The sequence below is a fragment of the Belonocnema kinseyi genome, chromosome 10, assembly GCF_010883055.1.
Source record: "Belonocnema kinseyi isolate 2016_QV_RU_SX_M_011 chromosome 10, B_treatae_v1, whole genome shotgun sequence".
Taxonomy (NCBI): Eukaryota; Metazoa; Arthropoda; class Insecta; order Hymenoptera; family Cynipidae; genus Belonocnema; species Belonocnema kinseyi.
The window spans coordinates 51,135,446-51,146,709 of record NC_046666.1 but is presented as its reverse complement, the minus strand read 5'-3'; the positions used below and the strand labels follow the sequence as shown (position 1 = coordinate 51,146,709).

The following is an 11,264-nucleotide window of genomic DNA, read 5'->3' as shown; positions in this document are numbered from 1 at the left end:
GCCAACATCATCTGGTCGAGGTATGTTTCTTCTTTCGCCTACTATAATTTAAAATGTGTCGCAACGAGGTGTAATATGATTGTAATATGTTAAAATAAGAATGGATTTTTCTACTTATATTTGTGCTTATAATTAATGATTATTTACGGGAGACTGGTTTCCCCTATTCATTCCCAAATTTGAACATTTTTCCTAATAAAAATGTGAATTGTTCAAATGTATGTTTATTCGGATTATAATATAATATAAAAAATGATTTTTTTTCAAATAAGTCTGTCTCGTGTTTTTGTATGTGTATAAAATATGATGTCTCCTGCCAGGTTTCTAAATTTTTTATCTCATGTCTGTTTCATATTTTTCTCTACTCTATGCGGAATGTGCTTCAAAATTTCACAATTCTTGAAAAGAATGTTTATACATGCAATTATGGTCTTATATCTCCCTGTTCCTAAAGAATCGTACTTCTTATGACTTTACCGGATGCTAAATAATATTTTTGCAATCGGACACCGAATAAGAGTTTTTCTTATCAGCTACAATTTTCATGGAAAAGATATTTTTCTACAACTCATATATACATATTTAAAAAATAATAAAAAACTACCAAGGGACCATCCATAAATCACGTGACGCTCGGAGGGGGGCAAAGGAGTTTAGAGAAATGTCTTTAAATAGCACAAGGGAAGGCGGGGGCGGGGTGTTTGAGAAGTGTCACGTGACGCAACATTAGTAAAGAAAAATTTTAATGTACGCGAAAAAAATCGAATCCACTTTAGAAAATTAGTTTGATTTTTGTTTTTTGATCGTAACACGCAATTAACAAGCTTAAGCAGCTTATGTTTATTCTCGACTTGTGCAGGTGGCGCCGTTCTCTTGAAGCAGCTGATGTGTATACACAACTCTCCATGGGTAATGAACCTATATTATATGCTGTAATTTTGTCGAAGCAAAATGGATAAAAACAAATTATTCCAAGAGTTATATGACAAATATAAGTTCACGTACGCTTAAAAGAAAAAAATGAGTTACAGAAGTAGTTTATACACAGGTCGGGCCATTTTAATTGGCGCGACCGGATCCGGAAAACAGCGGTAAATTTTACGTTCGGAATGGTATTTAAAAATGTGTTTAACATGACCCTTAGAAGGTAATTTCAAGGTTAAATAAAAAAAAACTGTGTTTGGTATATTCGATTGCGTTTTCTAATAGAATAATCATAGATGGTAAGCACGATTTAGCATTTGGTCTTGAAATGATATTTGCAAGATCAAAACAACAAGGACAGTAATTAAAGTACCAAGGCTGGAGTTGAATATTCTCATAAAGGTACATTAAATACGATTATTCTATCAGAAAATGCAATCGAATATTGCAACTATAGTTTTTTATCATTTAACCTTGAAATGACCTTCTGAGGGTCATGAAAAAAATTAAATACGATTACGTACGTAAAATTTCCCGCTCTTCCGAATCCGGTGTCAAAAATAGGGGTTCCCATTTTTAAAAAAAGCATTTGGCTTTTAAATGACCTTGAAAATGAAGTTTAAAGTCAAAACTAATACAGGTCAACAATTTCTAAATAGGAGAAAAACAGATTGAAAAACCATCTGCTCATGCAATGGAATCACGACGCTATAATCGAAAAGACATGCATGTGTGAACAAGTCAATATTTTTTGCAAATCGTCAAATGCATAAACGAAAAATGTTATAAACGTCTGCTAAGTTCGATTTGTAAAGTTTTGCTTCCGCGAGTCCCCATCATTCAAAATCCGAATGGACTTCAAGTTTCAGAAAACGGAAAATTTCTATCGCTATTTAATGCAAACGCACAACTCAAGACTCTCGTTCAAAACGAATATAAACAATATCCAACAATCACGTATGACATTTCGTGTCCAGGCATGACGAAAAATATTGATGAAAAAATTTGCTTCAAGTGCGAATTATATGTTGCTTGTTTAGTTAGTTTGGCAATTTATTTAAAAAAAGCTGCGGATTGAAAGCAAATGTAAATTATAAAGTTCGTCCAATCAGAATAGCTGCTATGTGAAAGAAATTTTTTTTGGCGATTCTGCGAAATTATGAGAACCAGGAAGAAGCTGAGTGGCTATACGAAGATTAAATCGAAACTGACGATATTCCTGTTAAAAAAGACTTCGAAATCGACGATCCAGCTCCAGTCGTAACGATCAAAAATCATTTGGAATTTATTTGGGAAGAAAAAAATAAAGCAGTTCCAATTTTGTATCAACAAATATTTTGTCATGTGACGCGGGGGGAGGAGGGGGGCAAAAAGATCAAACCACGTCACGAGACAAAAAGAATAACTTATTTTATATAAAATCATTTTTAAAATTTTCTTATAATCAATGGAATGATGAATACAACCAGTGTAATTGTAAAGAAAAGGTAGGTACATTGTTTAAATTTTTTAATTTCAACAAGAGAAGTACGAGAGAAAAGAACTTTTTGCCTTTTACCAACAACGGATTTATTATTATTTTTATGTTTGCGCATTTTTGCGTGCAATTGGAAGCCAATGTGTAATTATAAGCTAGCCAAAGCTTACAATTTAGTCACGTTCGTTTTATTAGCAACGTTGGAAAGAATTTATTTTTCTCATTAGGCTAAAAGAATAGTATATAAACCCACGAATTCACTACCGAGTCAATTAGTCAGAAGCCTTTAAACATTGTAAATTAACCCGAAAATCACCGCCATGAAGCTCCGATTTTGCATCGCCGTACTCTTTATTCTCTGCGTGAATGGTTGGTATAATTATTTTTTATTTACTTCGATTAAATCAAATATTGGATTCCATTTTTTAGACATTTTTATTTGATTGCACTATACCAAAGATATTTATTGTCTAATTTTTTCAGATTAGAGTACACTAAATTTAACTTATAATGTTTGAGACATTTTTTAAATTAAAAATTAAGTGTATCGACCACACGAGCATAAACTTCAATTTGAAAACAGGTCCAATTGCCGAGCACGTGATTTGCAAATTTAATAATAAAAAGTGATGTTTTCAGTTGAAAAAAATGTATTTAGTCCTGAATTTAAATTAACGATATTCCACTAATGAAATGACTATATATGGTTTACTGAAGTAATCATTGTAAATGTTTTACCAACTTATTGCGAATGGAATTAAAAGGAATTGAACTTGTGTTATTTTTAAATAACAAAACTTAAAATTTATCATTTCTAAATTAAAGCCTTTGAAATCGAAAATTGTTAATAGAGGAGTAATTAAAATAAAAAATATTCAGATTACAACTTTCAAAGTTGGATAATTTAATTCGGAATGAGTAAAAAAATCCTATCATTTCTAATTCAAAGCCTTCAAAATTAAACAATTTTATTCTGAATTTTTAAATCTCAGAATTGAACGATTTCAGGTTAATATTACAAAAAATAAGACAATTCAACAACTGCGAAAATAAGTTATTATTTTAAATTTGAAGAATTGAAATGGTGTTATTTCTAATAAAAGTCGTTTAAAATTAAATAATTTAAAATTGAAAAATTTTGAATTCAAAAAATAATTTTCAATTCTAAACAAGAAAAAGCTTGATAATTTAAAGCTGAAAACTAAATTGCATGTTTCAATGTCAAAACTTCTGTAATACTAGAATTATAAAATTATATTTTATTTTAAAAATTATACTTAAACATCAGAATTGATTAGTCCAATCTTTCTAAAATCGAGCACAAAATTCACCATTATTGCCACCGTTCAAAAAGTATAAATTTTTGATTCTAAACCTTAAAAATAAGGAATTTTTGAAAAAAGAGTTTAAAATAAAAAGCAATAAAATGGGAAACATAATTTATGAAACATGCTTACTTCGAAAAGTTTAAACTCAAACGAATCCGAACTTTATTTGAAACTAATAAAATTGTAGCCACCCCAAATTGTGATATTGAAACTTTTTTCTACTCAAACTTTTTACAATTTTTGTTACTCTTATTAAATTTTAATCGTTTACATTTTCCACAATTTTTATTTAATAATTACACTTTTTCCAAATTCAGCAATTTCAATTTAAATTCCAAATTTAAAACTTATGAGAAGTGAGAATGGAAAATTAAGTGTTCAAAGATTCAAAATTCTAAAATTGTATCCTATTTTTGTTATAAACGACAAAGGATTTTAAGGGACACCATTTTTTCTTAATTTTTAGCTGATTCATCCTCAAAAAGGAAAAATGACGGCAATTTTTCTAAAATCCATAAAACTGTATTTTCTGAAGAAAAATGTTTTGTTTAGATTTTCATTTTTTTGTTCTGGGAATATGTACTACATATTTTGTGGATTTTGTTTCTCGATAAATTACTTCTTCACAATGAAAAAAATTATTTCTGCAACAAGAAATTTTTGTATTTTTTCAGAAATAAAGAAAAATGGGAAGAAATATTCCGACAAAAGTTAAAATGTCTGGAAAATATCTGCAAAAGTCAATGCTTGGTCTTTCACGATCGCGTAAATCGTTCACGAGAAAAAATCAACAATGATTTTTAAAAAATCTTATTCACAAAAATTGATTAGCCCATATGAAAATTAAAGAATGCCTGTTTTTATTAGCAGCAACTTTTTAATAATATTGAAAAAATAAGGTGTGATTATTGTTAAAATATTCGTTTCATGTTTTTAAAATTGGAATAAAAAATAAAGAAGCTTTTCTGGAATAACCTACCTTCTTATTTTTGTACAAATTAAAAAAAAGCTCATATAAATACAGCATCCTATCAGTTTTATAGGGACTTAATAATTTTTAAGGTCTGAAAAAGATTTTTTCTTATTATATAATCTTTTATTTTTTCTTATAAACGATGCAAAATATGAAAAAGAATACGAGATATTGTCTTTAGAACTTTTCTAGGAGTATTAACTTTTATCTCAAAAATTTGGTTTTATTTTTCGTTGCTTCTGAAAAAAATGAAAAATTCGATTATTTAAAAATATTTGTTGTCTGAATCTAAAGCGTTGGTTCAGCAAGAATGGAACAGTAGAAAATCTGGAATAACAATGCTCTGTCGGAAAACACTGTATTCTGAAAAAACTTTTATTTAATTTTTGAGAATTTCGTAGGCAACATAGGCACACGAAAAAAAGGACTTTTCCACAAAACGAAACAATATTTCTATACTTTTTTTCGTGTGCCTATTTGATTAAAATAAATCTTAAGATTTTTTGGTTAAACAGTAAAATAAAAATTTTTACAATTTAATTATATGTCCAAAAAATGAATGATAATGATGGTCTATAAATTACCATATGTGTATAATCGTATATATTAATTTTATTTTCAATTTGCTTTTAGTTTCTCAGGTGTTAAGGATCCATCTACTGGGAGAAATTATAGATTTGAAGTGTCATCTTCTAAAAAAAGGAAAAAGTCCATCTGAAGATGCACAGACACCCACATTATTTAATTCAACCTCTCCAAAAGAAATACCAAAAACAACTGTTTCTAGTGATCTGATTGAAATTATATTAAACAATTCCTAAAATGCTGAATCAGCGAATGGTGTCTAAATAAAATAAAATATTATATAAAAAGTTTAAATGTCGTGTAAACGTTGAAGAAAATATATGTATCACAAAAAATTGTTTGAATTTTTGGCGGCCGTATACCGACAGTTTGTTTCTATGGGTGATGTAACACACTTCTAATTTTTTCAGATTAGAAGAAAATGTAGAGGTTGCAAACATCAAATTTACGTAAAAATTAGGATTTTCATAGTCTGCGCATTTTTTAAGTATGTAAAGTTTTAGAAAAATATCATATGAATGAAAATTGTAGCTAATAAAAAGGAAAAACTCTCACTTTGTGTTCGATTGAAAAAAAAACACTTGGCGCCGGTAAAACGCATTAAAAAGTGCGGTTTCTTAGAAAGAGGAAGATACAAGGGCATAATTGTACCTCCAAACATTTTTTGTAAGGATGGTAAAAATTCTGAGATCACCCCCACACCATAGGGAAGAAAAATATAATTTATATAAAATGAGAAATTTAAAACCGAGGCCAAAGAAAAAGAAAAGAACAAATTCTTTAACAATACTTTAAATGGGTTCTTCATCAAAGAAATTTCATAAAATAGTAATGTATATCAATAGGAAGAAGAGATAATAACAAAGTACTCATTGAGTATAAAATATCATATTTTAAATATTTTTTTATATTCACAATAAATATACAGTACATCTTTTATATATATTTTCTTATATTTGCAACAAATAGACAGTTGAACAATGTAAGCCTTTTTTGTAAGTATTTATGATTTATTTTCTTTTATAATGAAAAAATTCGCTAATATATTTGTGTTTCACAACTTCACAAATGCGTAAATCACGTTACGCCAAGTTTTTTCATTATCGTAAATTGCTAAGTTTAGAAAATTTTATTCGATGTTTCACTACGATCTCGAGCAAGTATAGTTTCTGATCTCCATATTCAGCAAGAAGAGTATAGAATAATTGTATATTGCAATTATACAATAATTCAATGCTTTTCTAACTAAAAATGTAGATCAGAAGCAGTGCTTGCGCTCCAGAACGTAGGTAAAAATCCAATACAATTTTCTGATGCCAGCAAGTATATAATAATGGAAGAACTTGGCGCAACGTGATTTACGCATTTGTGATGTTGTGAAGCACAAGCGTATGAGCGATTTTTATTTCATTATATAAGTAAATTATATGCTGTATATTTGTTGCAAATATAAGAAGATATTAAAAATATGATTTTATATAAAATGAGTAATCTTTTATTCTTACTTCCTTTTATTGATATATGTTACCATACAATGAAATTTGATTGATAAAGAATCCATTAAAAATCTTGTTAAAGAATTAAAAAAAAATTTTTTTTCTGGTGCCCCGGTTTTAAGTTCTTTATGTCATATTTATTTTATATTTTTTCCCTTTTGTGTGGGGATGATCTAAAAATTTTCGCCATCCATACAAAAAATGTTTAGGTGTACAATTATTCTCTTATGTTGACCTCTTTCTAAGAAATTGCACTTTTTATACCTTTTACCGGTGCCAAGAATTTTGTTTTCAATCGGACATGAAGTAAAAGTTTGGTCCTTTTTATTAGCTACAATTTTCATTTATATAATATTTCTCTAAAGCCAATATGTATATTCTTAATGATTCGAAAACAACGAAAATCTTTATTTTTACGTAAATTTGATGCTCGCAACCTCTAAAAAAATATTTTAAAATCTGAAAAAATGAGGAGTGTATTTCACCCAGAGAAACAAACTGTCGCGATACTGCCGCCGAAAAACAAACCACCCTGATATACATGCAATAATTTATGTCCTTTTTATTATCCATTAAAGTATACAATTATGTATTATATATTTGAAATATAGAAAAATAATTACATTCACCTTTATATATTAATACAATTTGTACCATCTGGTATATGATTCCAGTAACGGTTACCGTACCAAGTTAATATCTGGAGATTCCAGTTCCAAAATGTCTTAATTTTTCATTTAAGAAAATACATTTTCTTATCAATTAGAATTTTTTGATTGGGCCATGGATCATGGTCTGAAATAATGAATTAATTGGTGTAACGAATTCCCGGATTTCCCAAGTGGTTGGACATCCTAATTCAAGTGAACTTAATATTAAGCTCTTTCAACAAATTGGTGACCTTCCTTAAATCCTCTGAATGGATAAAAATAAGGAAAATAATTGGTAGAGTTTTGTTTGTTTATGTAAATGCATTTGTTTCAAATAAATTATAATTTTTCCAAACAATCAAAACATTTTTTTTGTACAAAGTGCTTGTTGGATCAACTGTTGGACTGTTGTACTATACATATAATAGACTCTAAATCAGAATGTTATGCCCAATCTGCAGCAATCAAATAAAATAAATTTTCATAAATCATAATTGTCGGTGTGTTAGTATTCTCCCTTCCAGAGTTAGGCATTATAGATGCATTAATTACTCGAAGTCGATCAACTCCACAAACTTTTAATCTTGGGTTGACATTGACACAACGGCTTCTGCATTTTCTTTAGGTACCATCTTATAAGAACCCACTTGACTTGACAAACTTTATGTATAATTTCTCATCAAACAAATTCAGTAATCGTCAGTATTGAAACTAAAATTAATGCAAGGTGCTTGAGAATCAAGGAGGATCAAGTAACTTGCACTCATTTTTTAAATTATTGAGTTATCATTTAAACATCCAGGATATATTAAAGCTTGCCTTCAGACTAAATTCTTATCATTGATTAACAGAAAAAACAGAAGATAAACTTTACATCGATTTCCGACGAAACATTCTCTGCAACAAAAATTAACTTCACAGGATAAACTTTACAGAAATATCGGTTAAACTTTCTTTTGTTTTTCGATGACAAACACAACAACAAATTTTATTCTTAGTTTTTTCTTTGTTTTAATGAATGCTCTACTGTTTGAAGTAAACAAGACTGGAGATATAAAGGTTATGTTTTAATATTACTCGATTTCAGAAAATTTCACATGACTATCTGTTGACAGCAATGTAACTATGTATTTGTAAATATTCATTAAAATCTGCCTTTTTTCTGTTCGCAAGCTGCTTTTGCTACCGTTTTGTTGCTTATCTGAATATAAATTTCTATGAAGGAGACGTGATCTCAAAAATTCTTTTCCACTCTTGAAATTTTAAATTATGTTACACTAGTTTGTGGAGATTTTCAGACCGCCATATGCCAGAAAGATTTAGAAACTTTAGAGACCTAATAGTCCTAGCAGCCACAATTACTTGCTTTTTGACATATACTACTTTCTTTATAAACAATTTTTGGCAGTAGAAGTGTGTCTACCACCAATGGCAATTTTTGTTTTTGGATCTTTGATGATTTTACTTAAGTAAGCTCAAGTTCCTATGAATAAATTAGGTTTTTTATTTCGGATTGATAGTCTAAATGCGGCATTGGTGACGTGAGGGTCTCTATCTTTGATAGCTGCTTGAGAAGGTATTTTCTGGTTGGAATTAAAAGTTTTCACTGCAATTTTCTATTATAAGCTTAAGAATAATATGCTGGTATTTCTGATATATTGGATAGTTTCTATATATGCTTCTCATAAAAGTACCTCCAGCTCAGCCAGCTTCAGCATTAATAAAATCATACTTCTTCGGTATGATTTTCGGCTGAGGGTTTTAAGGCTTGGATTATATAAATGTATGATAAAGAAGTACCAATAATATTAATGTCGATGGTTGACAACCTGATATTGTGCTATTAGTTGCGCATAACTTTGCCACGTTTGGAGAAATCTAACTCATTTTCAATAACTACAAATAATTGAAAATTTTTTTCTTCCTATACAGACACAAGCTTATTTTTGTAAGTATTTACAGGCGCTTATATTTTGATGCAAACTCCGGGTAAAAAAAGAAAGAAGAATCCAACGACAAAATTTGGAGCACAACAAATAAAAAAAAACAAAAAATTCTATTGTAATCAGAAAAAAAACGGACAAAAATAAAAAATGAGGAAATCAAAATAAAAAGGCAGTCGACCACATCCCCTTTCTTCTCTTTTTCCTTCTTTCGTCTTCTTTTTTTTATTATCATCAAATTACAATAAAATAACATTCAAAATGAAAATAAAAAAATAAATAAATTTGCATTACCCATGTTTCGGTACTCGTACAGTACCCTTATCAAGGCAAGAGAAATTTAAATGGTAGAAATTTTTTATTTTTCTTTATTCGTTGTGATCCAAATTTGGTTGTTGGATTCTTGTTTTTTTTTTTAAACAGGAGTTTGCATCAATTTGATTATTAGACGTTAAATAGGATTTTTAATTTGGATTTTAATCTAATTTAAATTTCTTAAATTTTCGCTAATCTTTTCTGGTAGGTACCCTCTTAAAAATGTTTGGAATTCTACAACACATCTACCAGAATTCTACAATTCAAGCGTAAGGTGAAATTATAACCATGGCATTTGAATGACAAAATTGCAATACATTTATTGTAAGTGTTGTAAATCGTGAAGTCATCGTTCAGCATTCCAATACATGTATTAGAGCGTTTGTAAGACAAAAATTGTGCACAAGAAATTTACGGAATTAATGGAATTCAAGGAATTCGCAGTGTTCACCGAATTTAAGGAATTTCCGAAATTCAAGAAATTTATTATATTCATGGAATTCACAGAATCCATGGAATTCACAGAAGTGATCAAAATAAAGGAATTTATGAAGTTTACACAATTCAAGGAATATGCAGCATTCATAAAATTCAAGAAACTCATGAAATTGATAGAATTCGCGGAATTTATGGAATTCAAGATATTCAAGGATTTTATGGAATTCTCAAAATTCATGGAATTCATTGGATTCTTCGAATGCATTTAATTTAATAATATCTAGGAATTCATGGAATACATTTAACTGAAGGAATGAGAGGAATTCACTTAAATCAAGGAATTCATCGAATTTCTTAAATTTACGGAATTCACGGTATACGCCTAATTTACGAAAATCACGTTATTCAAAGGATATGCTTCATTTACGGAATTCACGAAATTTATGGAATTAATGGAATTTACGGAATTCAGGGAATTCACGGAATTTAGGAATTCACGGAATTCGCGGAATTCAGGAATTTCACGGAATTCGCGAGATTGACTTTAATAGCGAAATTCATGTGATTCCCAGAATTCACGGCATTTCAGAAATTAATGGAATTCATAAAAATAAAAGATTTCTCGGAATTCATGTAACACCCGAAATTCACGGAATTCATGCATTTCGCAGAATTTCAGGGATTCATGGAATTCACGGATTTAATGTAATTCAAGATTTCTGTAAATTCTTTTGATTCCGTGAATTCCTTCAATTCATATATACACCATTAGGCCATTTCCCTTTCGGGGTAGGCGTTTCTCACTCGGTGGGGGAAAGGAGTAAGGTGTGGAAGGGATAGAGTATTTTCAGATTGATCCAGAATTATTAGTCCGGGAGCTGGGTATGTTACCGTATGCATTCAAGAGGCAAAAGGTAAAAACTAGTTAATCTTATGTATTTTGACCCGCTGAATCCAATGGTACCGGTTAATTTTACGAGAAGTGGATTGGTTTTGTTTAAAACGCAATTGTTTAAACAAATAGGAAAAAATGGCACAAAAGGCGCTACTTGTAAATTGCGATAACTAGGCTTCCGACTGGTTAATCCAATGTCGCGTACAATGAATAGGTAGAGGAGCTTTCAAAGAACAAGTT

At 29.5% G+C, this 11,264-nt stretch overlaps 1 long non-coding RNA gene across 1 annotated transcript; it reads left to right on the top strand.

Moving 5' to 3' along the window:
- Window positions 1-1,919: 1,919 nt before the first annotated feature.
- Window positions 1,920-6,192, top strand: LOC117181907. The gene is made up of 3 exons (XR_004468206.1): window positions 1,920-2,411; window positions 2,539-2,770; window positions 5,336-6,192. It is a non-coding gene; the product is annotated as an uncharacterized LOC117181907 (long non-coding RNA).
- Window positions 6,193-11,264: the final 5,072 nt, after the last annotated feature.